A 14724-nucleotide genomic window follows, 5' to 3' on the forward strand; every position below is an offset into this window, starting at 1 on the left:
ATTTTTTTGTCCTGCCAGTTCTTAAAAAAGGTTGTAATTTCACTATGAAACTTGACTAATTTTGCTGTAAAGTTTCATTAAAAAAAGAAAAAATAATGAGTCCTGTGTTGTACTGAATCCAAAAAGGTGTGATGGAATCAGTCATTACAGCTGAGACAAACTAGCGCCTGCTCTCAACAAACTCTCCCTCTTTTTTGGTGTGGTGTTTCCTGTAGACCTTAATGTTTAATAATGGATCTGTAAAAAAAAAAAAGAGCAATACCTTTTTCAAAAGGAGAACAAAGAATTTATGTTGTCTTAATACTTAAGCTGAATATGAGACCCAGCACTAAACCTTATTTATGGTATCACCACATCACTCTAGCTTGGCATTGTGATTAAAGGGCTGTTTCATGAAGAAAAAAGAAAAATATTTTTTGCCGTACTAGATTTTGAGTTACAGCTTATAGGGGATTAACACAAATGCACTAGTACTCACACACTTTTATTTTGTAGTTGTAGTTGGAAATTAAATTAAAATCATGATTTTTCCCTCTACTTCACAATTATGGCCATTCTTTTTGGTTTATAAAATAAAATCATATTAAATACAAGTAGACATCTATATTAACAAAAAATAAAGAGAACTGTAATTTTTGATTTAGTCTTACATAGTCTTAGGTTAGGTGATGGAGAATCTGTCTTGCTTGATTACTTCTGTCTATTTTATTTGTTTTCTTATTAGTTGTGATGGATCAGCTTTATGCACAATATTTGGCTGTTGGGAAATTAAATTGTTTGCTATGATAAAAAAAAACAACAACATTTAAATAAGGGGATAAATTAGGGAGGATGAACTGCCCCTAGTGTAGAAGTTAAAGTATCTTGGGGTTTTGTTCACGAATGAGGGGAGGATGGAGCGGCAGATTAATAGGTGGATTGGTGCTGCGTCTTCTGTAAAGCGTGCACTGTACCGGTCAGTTGTGGTGAAGAGAGAGCTGAGCCAAAACACAAAGGGTGAGGGGGACTCAGAGAAGAGCCGCTGCTCCTCCACATCGAAAGGAGCCAGTTGAGGTGGCTCAGGCATCTGGTTAGGATGCCTTCTGGATGTCTCACTGGTGGTGTATGCCAAGCACGTCCCACCGGGAGGAGGCCCAGAGGGACGCCTCCCTATTGAAGCTGCTACCCCTGCGACCCGACCCCAGATAAGGATATGGATGGATGGATGGATGGATGGATGGATGGATGGATGGATGGATGGATGGATGGATGGATGGATGGATGGATGGATGGATGGATGGATGGAGAAAGGGTTAAATTACCTTTTTGCAAAGGAATGAAAAATTAATTTCCACATCAATTAATTGTATAATTACCATCTTATCAAGCCAATAAGATAAAAAAAAGTAAAAATACAAGTTTGGATTTTTGCATCTGAACACCTTTAGTGTGTTTATGTATCTGAGTTACAGAAAACATAATAATGAAGGCTGACTTTTATTCTAAATATGCAAAGCTATTTCATGTATTTTATTGTTTTGCTATTTACTAACACATTTTGCTGAACTGAAAAGCCAGAGGTGTTTTGCTTGACACAGAACAATTAATGGTCTATTCGAGTACTTCACCATGTTTTCCTCTGTTTCAGGAGTTCTTCAGGTGAACTGCTTTTTTATAAGCAACTTTCATGGTAAAAGTGTTACAGTTCTGCTTGGTAGGCCACTCGGAATTTAGCTGTTAAACCATATTTAATGTGTAAAGTAGCGTAAGTAGAGCATGTAAGTCTAGTTTATACCACAACAAATACAGGTAATTAAATGCCTCAGAGCAGACAAGCTTCTCTCAGTTTTTAAAATTTTTTTTTTTACTTGTTTTGTTTTATGGAGTCATGTACATTATGAAATAGAGATCCTATTTAACATCTAATTGTAGCAGCTATATATCTTTTGCCTTAGACATTATTCAGATAATTCCATCGAATATTTACATCAGAATTTGGAAGAAACCTAGAACTGATATAGTTTTAGGCCATGACAATAAGATGTATGAATTTTTGCTCTGTAGAATTTTGTGATTTATTTTATTTTGCAGTAATTAACAACATATCTCTTGTAAAAAAAAAAATAAAAAAATTCTAAAATAAGATGAAAATGTATAGTCGATTCTTTCAAGTACTAGACATACAAAGGAATTGTGTTACTCTCCATCTCCATGGTATAAACAGGACATTTCTGACATTTAGTTAGTCAAGACAAAAAAAGACAGATAACAAACATCCCCATGAAAGATTTTTTTTTCATGTCTTAATGCTTTAATTCAGACATTCTTTCCTTTTATTAGATACTCTGGTAAATAACATTTGTTCTACTAATAAGATACTTCCATTTGGAAAGTATTCAAATGAACCGAAACTACTACCGTACTAATGATTGAAGTCAATGCCAAAAAGAGACCGAACAAACAGCCAAGGAGGTGATTAGAACAGCTAAGAGAAGGCTCTAATATACACAGAGCAGCAAAGTAGTTTCAGTACTGGCTGATGATTGGCTGCTTTGCTAATTCAGGGTTTTCATTACTTTTTGTTGTTGTTTTTACTCTTACAAAAGGTATGAGTGGTTGACATTTTCGAAATTCAATGTTGAAGTCACAATGACAGCATATACACAAAGCTATTTCTAATACATATAAAAGATATGCTACCGAATACAAAACGGCCCTTCTATTAAACTGTATGAAGAGGTTTGTTTCATCCAAACCTGTCTGGGCATGCTGGGTGTTAGACTTCCTTCTAGAATGATCTGGGTTTACTCAGAGCAGACACTCCTCTTACAGTTTACTTTGTTTCCTGATGGCAAGTCTCCAATTGCTGTTGGTCGTGGGAAAAATGGCTTAAAAAAAGACCTTGTAAGTAGTGAGATCCCATTTCAGCCAATATTATGTCTGACATAAGTCAGCTAGGGTCAGACTGTTTGCAAATTAGGTGTCAGGTCTTCACCAAGTTAGACACATGCATCAGGGAAATAAATCATAAATATTTTGTGTAATTTGGATTTTTATAGTAATTGAGTAATATTCATCCAGAATATAACGACTCTGGTGTATTAATATTTTGTGTAGATTAAAATATTAATAATAGGTATCTAGACTAATTAGAAAAGAAAACAATACCAAAATTGACTTATGTATACTTAGAAGAGTATAAAGAAAAGCATTGGATATAGAAATACAGAGATTAGGATGAAAGAAGGGATTCATATGTTATGATGTAAGTCACTCCTATGTACAACAGCAGGTTAGGAAATATGGGAAAGAAATTTCAAACTTTAACAAGGAACCAGGAAAAGGACAGACTCGAATTAAAAATATGCTCCTACATGGGAAATGTTCTGCATGGTGAAATGATTGCAGGGAAGTAATGAAGTAATGAATAACCATCTCTGGCGTATTCACCAAGCTGAGCTCACAAGGAAAAGACTTGACCAAAATTACAAAATATGGGAAATATTTCTGGAAATTTTGATGGGACTAAAGATCTCGCTAGTAGGCATTATTTCCTTGAAGAGCTTATTTAAATTAAAAGCCATTTGAATAAGGCAACACTTGATTGACTCAGAAAATGTCTTAACATAAAGTTGACACTAGAAAACAGTGACACGTTTTTATTCTTTTGTTTTTATATAATCATATTAATCAGACACAAATGTCATGATATCTATTTGATTGATATCTGTGGGCCAGAGTTTTTGAGTCATTTTTTCTTAAAATCACGCAGCCAGTCCATGTATAATAACCTGAAGGTTTTGAGTGGTGCATTGCCAACATTATAGACCTTTCATCATATTTTAAGCTATTACATCAGCTAGTAATCCAAGAGATACAATTTATGTAGTCCTATTTCCAGTCCTCTCTCATCTTTGAATTTTTAAAGATAAACCTTTAGAGCAATGCGTTTAACTTACTTTAGCAGCTTAAAACATGGTTAGAAAAAAACCTGGCGACTGCCCTTTTTTTTTTTTTATTTGAAACCTCACTATGTTTCAAAAGCCAGGAGATAAATCAGTCTTACTTTCATTCAAAGTTTCATGCTTAATCAGTTTCAACCCAGCTATCCCTAATAAGCAGTACTTTTACACAGAATGTCTACAAACTGACTTAAGAATATCTTTGCATGTCACATCCTCTGATGTGTCATTCTTGATTTATTGAAACTAATGAAATGCAAATACATGTCTTAGCTGGAAAGTGCGAGTGGATACTTTCTTACAGTGAAGCATAGAGGATTTAGCAGAACTAATCACACACTATCCTTGGCAGAAATATTTACAGATATTATTTCAAATTAAATTTAGCTTCAAAATAATTTTTCTCGCTTGAATCAACTTTTTTAATTGTGGCATCCATCCATCCATCCATCCATCCATCCATCCATCCATCCATCCATCCATCCATCCATCCATCCATCCATCCATCCATCCATCCATCCATCCATCCATCCATCCATCCATCCATCTGATTTGAAAAGGGAAAAAATAACTTTGACAAAAACACTGTAATATGCAAGCTTAGCAGTGCTCCTATAAATCAAGCAATATTTAGAGAGCTGTGTAAATGTGTTCTTTATAGCAGTGTAGTGGTGGAGCTGGCTCCTTACATAATGAGGCTAAAAGGGCTTGACGCTGCCATCTGGGATTCAATTTCTGACCTCAGGACTTCTGCTTCATGTCTTCCTCCCTTTTCTCTCTGCACATTTGTTGTCTGATTACTGTCAGTTAAGATCTTGAAAAAAGCCATCTTAATAATTTCTTCTGGTTTTGTAATTTCAGATCATCAAAATACATCTTAATTTTAAACAAAGGAAAACTAAGCAAACATAAAGATTAAAGATTTCACATAAACACAACATTTTATTTATTAAAAAACTAAACCAATCTAGCCCGATCTGGAAAAAATTCAAAACAGTAACTGCTAATAAGCATTTTCTATAACAAGTAATTCACATTTTACAAAGATATAAAATAATTTTTGCCCATTTTATTTGCAAAACGTCCAACTTAGCCACCCTCACAATTATCTAGCTTTAACAGCATGATTCAAATCATACTATACAGTAGCATCTAAAGAGGATTTGAATACAAACTGTGACTAAGCCACTCAAAAAGCTTTTATTTTGATGTTTTTGTTCCATTCTGAGGTGGACATGTTGGTGGGCTGCTGGTACTACTTACCTAGAAGTTTTCAAGTGGACTTGGGTTTAATTGATAGGTGGAACACAACTTGCAGTTCCATCAATGACAGCATGTTGTCCAGGCTGGTCTTAAAGCAGCAAAGCTCCCACAGACTGTCACTTTACTGCCATCATGTTTGCCTTTTTATGGCTTAATTCAATGGGCCACATGCTTTCAAAAATTCAATGTTTAAACCTCTTTTGACTATGCAGGATATCTCAACAGAAATCTAGGAAATCATCAAGATTTCCAAGATTTATTTTGGTTTACCAATGCACAGCGTCTTACTTTATTGTTCAATCATACGTATCTAGTTTACCTTTGAGGAAAAGAGATAATGCTGTAAAACATTTAGTTAATTAATTAACTATTTATCAAGAGTGGAATCCACTAGCCTGGCCAACCAGACTGACTTTTGCCATGTAAAGGCCTATCAGTCTGTAAAGGAGTGGTTAGAGCACATATTCAAAGGCGGGACCAGAGTCCAGACTAACATAGTCAGTGGAAACAGGTTAGAATTAGAACAAGGTTATAATCAATCAGGTGACAATGCAAAAAATGCGGGGGAAAAAAGAAGAAAAAAAAAGAAAAGTAAATATCCAGCTAATTCAGGATATAATAATGGTTTTCTTTTAAAACATCTTTCTGTTCCAGCATCTAATCGTAACTGTCATGGTTACAAGGAAATGCTGTGGAAATATAGATAAATCTAGAGCAAATATATGCCTCGTCCTTCCGCACTCTGAGTGATCTGCTTCAAAAGTACGTTTAACCTGCAGTTAAGCTGCTTTGGATAAATGTTTGATAATCAGCCTTATATTTTCATCATGAAAATAACTTATAACTGTATAAACTTGCCCTCATGTAAAAGTATGTCACATAAAATAAAATAAAAACGTATCCACCCTGCAACCATTTGTACAGTTAGATATGTGTGAGTTTCTGAAACCTCAGAGTTTAATTCAATTCAATTCAATTCAGTTTATTTATATAGCGCCAAATTCACAACACATGTCATCTCAAGGCACTTTACAGTTCAACCAGATCAAATTGATACAAAGTTTTCTATCTAAGGAAAACCAGTTGATTGCATTGACTCATTGACTCAAATACAATCCCCCACACTAAGCATGCTTGTAGCGACAGTGGAGAGGAAAAACTCCCTTTTAACAGGAAGAAACCTCCAGCAGAACCAGGCTCAGTGTGAGCGGCCATCTGCCGAGGCCGACTGGGGTTCAAGGAGACAGAAGCAGAGATACAAAAAGCAGCTGTAAAAGGCGGCCCCGTCCAGGAAACACACAGCCAGGCAGACGAGCTCCAAGGCAGCTCCCATGCCAGAGGACGAAGAAAGCACATCCACTCAGTCACGGTCAGAGAAACAGGACCACACTGGAAAACAGGCCGATCTCCAACATCTATAAACAAGGGTGTTGATAGAAGCAGCACAGCTGATGTTTCTTTCCAGGATGACGTCACAGCCAAACAGGAACAGACGAGGCAAAGCTACTCTGAGGAAAAGCAGAGAGAGCAGAAGGTTAGAGATTGAACTAACAGATTCTGCAGAATAGGAGAACAGAGAGAGAATGAAGCAGAATGATGAAATGGGGGTCCCTATGTCCTCCAAAAGTCTAAGCCTATAGCAGCATAACTATAGAGATAGCTCAGGATAACCTGAGCCACTCTAACTATAAGCTTTATCAAAAAGGAAAGTTTTAAGCCTAGCCTTAAAAGTAGACAGGGTGTCTGCCTCACGGACTAAAACTGGTAGTTGGTTCCACAGGAGAGGAGCCTGATAACTAAAAGATCTGCCTCCCATTCTACTTTTAGAAATTCTAGGAACCACTAGTAAACCTGCAGATTGAGAGCGAAGTGCTCTGTTAGGAACATAAGGAACAATCAGATCTCTGATATAAGATGGAGCTTGGCCATTTAAGGCTTTATATGTGAGAAGGAGGATTTTAAATTCTATTCTTGATTTAACAGGAAGCCAATGAAGAGAAGCCAGGATAGGCGAGATATGATCTCTCTTTTTAATTTTCATTAGAACTCTGGCTGCAGCATTTTGGATCAGCTGAAGGCTTTTAACTACAGTTTGTGGACTTCCTGATAGTAAAGAATTACAATAGTCCAGCCTTGAAGTAACAAATGCATGGACTAGTTTCTCAGCATCACCCCTGGACAGGATATTTCTAATTTTTGTAATGTTCCTCAGATGAAAGAAGGAAATTCTAGAAACCTCTTTGATGTGGGATTTAAATGACAGGTCCTGATCAAAAACAACACCAAGATTTTTTACTTTATTATCTGAAATCAGTTTAATCCCATCCAAATGAAGTGACTGGCTAATCAGTTTCTTTTTCAGAGACTCTGGTCCAAAGACTATAACTTCTGTTTTGTCTGCATTCAGAAGCAGAAAGTTAAGAGTCATCCAGGTTTTTATGTCTTCAAGACATGCCTGTAATCTATGTAATGGGTTAGCTTCATCTGGATTTATAGACAGATATAGCTGGGTATCATCAGCATAACAGTGGAAATTAATCCCATGCTGTCTAATAATTCTACCAATTGGGAGCATGTATAAAGTAAAGAGAATTGGTCCTAGCACTGATCCCTGTGGTACTCCACAGGTAACCTTTGAGCGTGTTGAAGATCTATCATTAACATGAACAAACTGAATTCGATCAGATAGATAAGATTTAAACCAGTCTAGTGCTGTTCCTTTAATTCCAACAAAATATTCAAGTCTTTCTAAAAGAATATTATGGTCAACTGTATCAAATGCAGCACTAAGATCCAACAGGACGAGCACAGATACAAGTCCATTATCTGAGGCCATGAGAATATCATTAGTGACTTTCACCAGAGCTGTTTCAGTGCTATGATGAGCTCTAAAGCCAGACTGAAACTCTTCAAAAAGTTCATTATGGTGGAAGTGATCGCAAACTTGTTTGGCAACTACTTTCTCAAGAATTTTGGATAAGAAAGGAAGATTGGATATAGGTCTATAATTGACCAAGTCATCTGGGTCAAGAGACGGTTTCTTAAGCAGAGGTTTAATTACAGCAACCTTAAAAGCTTTAGGTACATATCCCTGTAACAGAGATAGATTAATCACATCGAAAATGGAGGAGGAGATCAAAGGGAATACCTCCTTAAATAACCTGGTTGGAACTGGATCTAACATACAAGTTGAAGGCTTAGATGAAGACAATAATTTTGCTAATTCAGAGAGTTCAACTGGATCAAAGCAGTCTAAACCCAGTTCAGATTCCATGACTACCTCAGGTACAATCGCGGATAGAGGAGTGCTTATGATCTTATTTTTAATAAGATCAATCTTATTTATAAAGAATCCCATAAAGTCATTGCTGCTAAGAGCAGGTGGAATGGACGGTTCAACAGAGCTATGGCTCTGGGTGAGTTTGGCAACTGTATTAAAAAGAAATCTAGGATTATTCTTATTCTCCTCTATTAATGAGGAGAAGTATGCTGCTCTTGCTTTACAAAGGGTCCTCTTATACAGCAGTAAACCATTTTTCCAGACTAGGAAGGACTCTCGCAGGCCTGTGGAGCGATATTTTCTCTCCAGTTTCCTAGCATTTTGCTTCAAAGTACGCAGCTCTGCATTAAACCAAGGAGCAAGCTTTCTATTTTTAACGGTTTTCATTTTCAAAGGAGCTGCGTTGTCTAAGGCAATACGCAGAGAACTAGCAACCCCATCAACAAAATCATCAACCTGTGAAGGGGAATAAGCTAAACTTTTGCACTCTGCAGCACTGCTCAGTGACACAGAGGAGAGAGAAAGTGAAGCAGATTCTTTAAAATTTATAACTGCACTATCTGATAAAGATCTACTAAAATTGAACCTTCTTTTGGGGGAGGAGAACTCTGTTAAAGTAATCCTGAAGGTTATTAGAAAGTGGTCAGAGAGGACAGGGTTGTGAGGAAATACTGTTATTTCTTCACATTCTATGCCGTATGTCAGCACAAGATCCAAAGTATGAAGATGAGAATGCGTGGGACTATTCACATTTTGAACAAAGCCAATAGTGTCTAAGATAGCATTAAAGGCTGCTCTTAAGCTATCGCCTTCAATGTCAGCATGGATGTTAAAATCTCCCACTATGATGACCCTGTCAGTATTTAATACCAAATCAGAAAGGAACTCTGAAAACTCATCTAAAAATTCAGAGTAAGGACCTGGTGGACGATACAAAGTTACAAAAAGAAGAGGTTTTCTTGCCTTGAAATTTGGATCAGGGAAATTAAGGGTTAAATGTTCAAAAGAGTTGTAGGTATTAACTGTTTTGGGAGTAATCAGTAAGTCAGACTGGAAGATTGTTGCTACTCCTCCTCCTCGCCCAGAACTTCTGGGGATGTGAAAATTTAAATAGCTTGAAGGAGTTGCCTCATTTATGCTCACATAATCCTCTTGCTGCAGCCAGGTTTCTGTAAGGCAAAACAAGTCAATGTGATTATCACAAATCAAGTCATTAACTAGTAGACTTTTAGAGGAAAGCGATCTTATGTTAAACAGACCGCATTTAATTGTTTTAACTTTTTCCCCAATTGGAGTTATTTTGATTTTAATTAGATTATCATGATTTACTCCTTTGGGAATCTTTGCTAATTTATTAGATTTTGGTCGTGGGCAAGACACTGTCTGGATGGAGTAAAGAGTGGGTAACAGTAGAGAAGCTGCAGAGATGTGTGTTAAACTACAACTCTGCTTCCTGGTCTGCACCCTGGGTGGTCAGGGTTTTGGAGGACTAATAAATGTGGCCAGATTCCTAGAAAGAAGAGCTGCACCATCCAATTTAATAGAATTGATGCATCTTTTCAAAAAGTTAAAAATAAATAAAGACCAATTGAGCACCTCTCCCAGTTTTAGTTATTTAAGACAGTGTTTGCAGTTAAGAAGAGAACCACTTTCACAAAGTCTACAGCTTGCTGTCTGTATGACGTAAATAAGTGACCATTCTTTTATAAAACATCACATATTCTCCCCTGGTATTCCATTTCTTTAAACACTAAGGGTTTTCACATGATCAACAAAAGAACAAGGATGTTTCACAACATGCCACTGATCTAGATTTTAATAAATTATGGTAGATAAAAACCATACCTTTAGAATTCAAAAATATTCAGAGATAGAGGTTATACATATCTTTTAATCTCACCAAGAAAATATTAATGTGTATTGTATGGATTACTTAAGGCAAAATCTCTAAACATTAACCAGTCCAGAAATCTAAATGATCAGAACATTTTTGAAAAATTGGAAAAATAATCATAGGGAAATAACAGTAGTAAAAAAAGATGAGGGTTTATTGTTTTTATTTCTGTATGGCACCTGGAGCTGTTAGAATACAGACAACTTCTCAAAAAACAAAAAAAAAATCATTGCATGAATGATTTTGATTTATACTATTTTAATTATATGATATGGGCGATATGGGCTTAATTAAAAAAATTATATATATATATATATATATATGTACATAATATATGTTACTAACATTAAAACAAATTTTTTGGTAATCTTGTGCAATCAAGAGTAGAAACATAATTCAAACAAAGAGTTTACATATATAAGTGTTATCAAAATCACCCCCCCCCCCCATATTTTTACCCTGATATCGCTGATAAAATTTCACATTTTAATTAGTTAACTCTAAACTGACCTTAAGTGTGGATGTGTACATGCTTAGATATTTGACCTCTTTGGATCTAAAATTGATTGGGAAACTGTTGTCAGTCTTTCTTGGCTCCCTGTCAATGACAGAGTTGCAGAGACATCGACCAGCTTCTTATTAAATGAGTACATTAAATTCAGATGGAGGAATGGGTTAAAGCAGTCCAAAAAAGCAGAGTCTTTATAAATTCCATATTTTTTAACACAAACAGTAGATTATCTGGTGTTTCTCTTTTTTAAAGAGATTTAAACATCGCCTCATATATGAAATATCCAACATGCATGTATTTTATTATCTAAAAGTAATGAAGTCAAAAGGCAGTGATGTTTTGGACATAGTTAAACATACTGCATGGTTGCATAAATACATCATTTAGTGTAATCCTTGTCTTTTGCCTCCCATGTAAACAGCTTTCGTTGTCTTTGCTGCCAGGCAGTGCAGGATGATTTGGTGTGTTAAAATGAAATCCAACAACTGTCACAACTAAGTAAACTGGAGGGAAGCAGATCTAATGAAGTGTTTCACATTATTTTGTGGTTGCTTTTTTAACTCGTGCTCTTTCCTCCCACTCTCCTGTAGCTACAGTACTAATGGATTAAACTTTCGAAAAGCACAGAGGTGAACATTTCAAGTATTTTTTTGTAACCTTATATGTAAAACTGTTATTACAAGAGCCAATTTTTGAGAAATGCTTACAGTGTTTCAGTATTTGCATGCTGGCTCTGATTTTTAATGCAGGTCATTGACACACCAGACCCCTTATTTTGTGCCTGCTTTTCCACACCCGTAACAAATGTGACTGCCGCTGTTCACAGGTCACTGGGCTGAGTAGCCTTGGGATTTGAGACATTGGAACAATGTTCGCTTCCCCAAAATATGAGATAACAGTACAGCAGAAGATGAGGGAGGATTGCCGCTAATTGGCCTGGAAAGACCACTGGGTATGATCTTGAAGGGTTCCAACAAGTGTTTATCTATTCGTATAATTCATTGTACAAGAACAGCAAAAGGATGTTTTTTTAATCATTTATATTCAGTCTGAAGGTTTGAGATAACAGCAAGATGAATTTGCATTTCCAAAACATGCGTATGCTGAAATTTAGACTCTTAGAAAATAAGATGTTTGGCCAAATGTTGCTTGTGGACAGATATTGCTTTTGAAAAACTGGCTTTTTGCATTCCATCGCTTAAATGTAATGAATTCTTGATGAAAAGCCTCATAACCCCAAAGGCTATGTGTTTGCTGCTCCATATCCATGCATGCTTTTGAAAACCAAGAAAAAAAAAAGGTTTGGGCAAAATAATATGCTGAAAATCTGAAGTCTGTAGAAAAAAATCTCAAATGAACCTTTGAAGTTTGGGTTTTACCGTTGGATCTCAAGGAGATCTAGCCTTTGATGTTTTAAATTCTTGAAATTTTGACTTTTTTTTTTACACTCTGTGTTTGTTTAAGAAATGCACCAAAGGAAATACAATGCTTGGTCTTTTACCAGTTTACCTTTTACAGCTTGTGAAAAAGGGAAGATGTTGCCTCATTTGCAGGTTTCTTCTGTATGTTTTAGTTCTTTAGATCAACAGAGAATTTATATAATTAAAAACCACCTTAGTGAACACAAAATGCACTTTTTAATACAGGTAGGGGTTAGTTAACTAGAGGGCCCAACCCTGCGTCAGCATTTTCTCTCCTCGGATTGAGCAGTTCGACCAAAATGTTTATAATCAAGTTAACCCAGCGACATTGCGCATTTTAGATTTGCTTTTATTAAAAGTTCTTCTGGCCTCAATGGCTGATACTAAATGGAGATACTAAGAATCCCTGCACAAAGACAGAGGGATGGATTTTGTTTATAGATAACCGACACCTCTTGTGAGCGTGACATATTTTATTTTCCTGCTTTATGCTATGTTTTATCTGGGATTAGATGCATATTGTATGTCATATTGTATGCTACTCATGATGTAAATGAGGTGGCGCTGTGCTTATAGAGTAGAGGATTGAGATTGCCTTAACTGGGCTTCTTGCTTAATTGATCTCTGTATTCACCCTCATTCTAATCTTTCTCTTGGTTACACATGCTCTTTTAACATATCATATTTGAATACTATTGGTGGTTTCTTTTATATAGTAGAATAGAATAGAAAATCCCTTTCTTGTCATACAATGGGGAAATTCTGGTGTTTACAGCAGCAAAAAGATTAAAGAAAAAATTGTAACACCAATATGAACCTTAGAAAAATGTATAAGAATGACATAATAGTAAAGAGTGAAAAGATCAGCAATAAAATACTATACTGTAAAGTAACAATATAAATAATTTGCACCTGGAGAATAAATAAACAATATACAGCTATGGACATTTTTACAGTAATGGATATTTGAAAATAGCAACAACATCAGAGATGTGCTAAATGACAGCATCATGTTATTTAACTGACTGAGGTAGAAACTGTGCAAAATCAGCATGAATGTAACAACTTATTGAGGTTGTTAGGAACGGTGGTGGTTATAGAGTCTTACAGCTGCTGGGAGGAAGGATCTGTGATAACGCTCCCTGGTGCACCAACAGATCCTTCCTACATACACACTTGAACTGATTTTGGTGAACTGGTCAACTGGTTTACGAAGGTTCATTACTGTTTCATGTTTTTTTGTTCAGTTGTAGTTTATATAATCAGTTGGCTCTAAGACTCTTTATTCTGTCACATGCTGTCTCACAAGTTCTGAGGAAGTGATCATTTTGATTAAAAGGAGGGTAACTCTTTTCTAAATTTTGGCTTTGTGCACTGGAAAAAAATTGAAATATAGATAAGTCATTTTTTCTTAAATAAGTGCATTTGTTCTTGGATTCAGGAGGTTAAAGAGACATTTTGCCAGTGGAACATGAAAGTTTACTCCTAAAATAAGAAAAAACAATTGCATCATCTTATTTCAAGTGCATATCCTGTAATTATCTTATTTTAAGAGTAAAAATATTTATTCCATTGGCAAACTATCTCATTTACCTACTCAAATTAAGGGAAAATACACTTAATTTAAGACATTTTTTACTTATTTCTAGATTGTTTTTTCAGTGTGGGTTTCAACATTTTTTTCTTATTAATTGGAAATCAATTCTTTTGCTTAGAAACATTTAGATGTTGGGAGTGAAAAAAAATCTAACAGAAGAGTAAGGTAGAAAATATATTTTAGACTTTGTTAAAAACTCATGGCCTTTATCATGTGATTTTGTATGTAGTTTGAAATCTCTTTTATCACACACTGACTAGACAATCTTTAAGTGAGTCTAACGCAGAATCAAAGAACTGTCTGGCCACAGAAAACTTACCATTACACACATGGAAAAGCAAGCATTGTGCTCGAACCTATTCATTATGTTCGGCATCACAGCTAATATGCTGTAAAATTCCATTCTTTCCGGTTGAAGAAAGCAGAGCCTGTGTTGGGTGTGGAATACAAGCTTGGACAAGCACTAACCCACACATGCTGAGTAATTTGTGACGCATGTCGTAACTTCATGTATGCGCCAAAGGACCTGCAGCTACAGCTCTTCAGTGACGCTCAGCTTAGTCAAAAGCAGGCTTATAACAACAGCCATTATGAAGTATACAGTACACACAACATGCAGGGAGATGATACAGAGCTAAGTTTGTGGCAAAACATTTTAAGCTAAGTCAGAAATCACAGCTTTAAGCATCCAAGGCAATGGCAAGAAAAAAAAGGGATTTAAAGGAATAGTACTCCCAAAACATGATTAGCCTTCATTTTCTACTCACCCCCATGCTGAACAACACTCTGGAGTACTTTTTTGATATCTCAAATGCAT

Source organism: Cyprinodon tularosa, unplaced genomic scaffold (assembly GCF_016077235.1).
Source record: "Cyprinodon tularosa strain WSP-4 unplaced genomic scaffold, ASM1607723v1 ctg77, whole genome shotgun sequence".
Classification (NCBI taxonomy): domain Eukaryota; kingdom Metazoa; phylum Chordata; class Actinopteri; order Cyprinodontiformes; family Cyprinodontidae; genus Cyprinodon; species Cyprinodon tularosa.